We start from the raw sequence: 1,488 nt of genomic DNA on the forward strand, positions 1-1,488 counted from the left end.
GGGTAAATGAGGGCCTGCCAGAACTCAGTTTAATTCCTTATCAAAACTCAATCATGCATGCACTTGATAGAGCATGGGTGGGTACGCTAGATAGATTAGTGTATGTTAGAGTATCAGGGACTCCCTAAGGCTACTAAGATGTGTTAAGGAATTATTTTTGCTGAAATTTGCCTGTAATTGCCTGCTAGAGTTTTTGCTAAGTTCTGCATCTGAGCACTTGCAATGTCCAAGCCTGTTCTATTCTTTTCTCCTTTGTATTATCCAATCCCCCTCTTAGTGTGCATTTAAACATTTCATACTCTTAACTCTTCACCTGCTTAGTATTGGTTGAACTCTGCCAAAGCCTTGCCCCAGTACTCCTGCTTCCTTGGCAACCTGCTACAGTCTAGTTTTTTGGAAACATTTCCGCATAAGCACCATCGCAATAGGGGGAGTGAGCATTTCAGCCACTCCCCAGCTCAGTGGAGATGGCAAGGAGGAGTGGAAGGGAAACCAGCAACATGGAAACTGCTGTGAAATGCTTCTGCATGGCAGGGACCACCTTGCAATTGTCTCTATAAGAATATTCTTAGATTGATCCCTTGAAACACCTGGAGACTCTCCATGTCATCAGCTGCTACCACAAAGAATAGGTGGAACTGGTGTGGAGAATCTTGGGCTGCAATCCTATCCATGCTTTTCCAGGAGTAAGCCCAATTGAACACATTGGGACTTCTGAGTAGACAAACATAGGATTGTGCTGTCAGACATTCAGATAGTCCATGTAAGGGACTATTGAACGGCTAGTGTTCTTTGGGGGAAAAGTGTGAAGAAGGGGGCAATACAAATGATAGCTTATGATATGCATGGCGGAGAGAAAGCAGATAGACAAGTTTCTCATAATGTCCAGAGTTGTAGAGCGTGTTTGGCCTGTATGGTTTTTTGTGTTTAAAATAGCACAGGAGATGTTCAAAACGTGATGGAACTGTAGTGGCAAAATTGAGCATTTTGCTGTGCTGATCTGGGTTGCATGACTTTCAACTAAAGCCTTTTTTTCCTATTGTAAATAAAGTGTGTGTGTGGGGGGGGGGACACTTGTGTGTAAGTGGGATCAGAACCACAGAGGGGAAAAGTACTAAATCATCACTAAGTTCTCCTTCAGCAACAGCTTCTTGTCTTGGACCCAATCATAAAGACTAAAGAGCCCTAGTACCAGCGCTGGGCCCCAATGCTGGCACTGGCTGTTGTAAACTTACTATAAAGTGCAGAGTAAGGAGCACTAGCACCAATCATCACCAGGCCCAATGCTGACAGGAAGAGAATGAGCCACTGCCAGGGTATGTGCAACCTCTGGGTTGTGATGCAGCCTCTGGGGCTGTGGGAGAGGGCAGAACGAGGGCAAGGTAGGGGAGAAAAATGGGGCAGAAGGGGGATAGGATTGGCAGAGTTCTGTTCTGCCTTATCTTGAACTCCGTATTGCAGTGTTTCTCAAACTGTGGGTCGGGACCC

This window comes from Tiliqua scincoides, chromosome 5 (genome assembly GCF_035046505.1).
Source record: "Tiliqua scincoides isolate rTilSci1 chromosome 5, rTilSci1.hap2, whole genome shotgun sequence".
In the NCBI taxonomy this organism is placed as follows: domain Eukaryota; kingdom Metazoa; phylum Chordata; class Lepidosauria; order Squamata; family Scincidae; genus Tiliqua; species Tiliqua scincoides.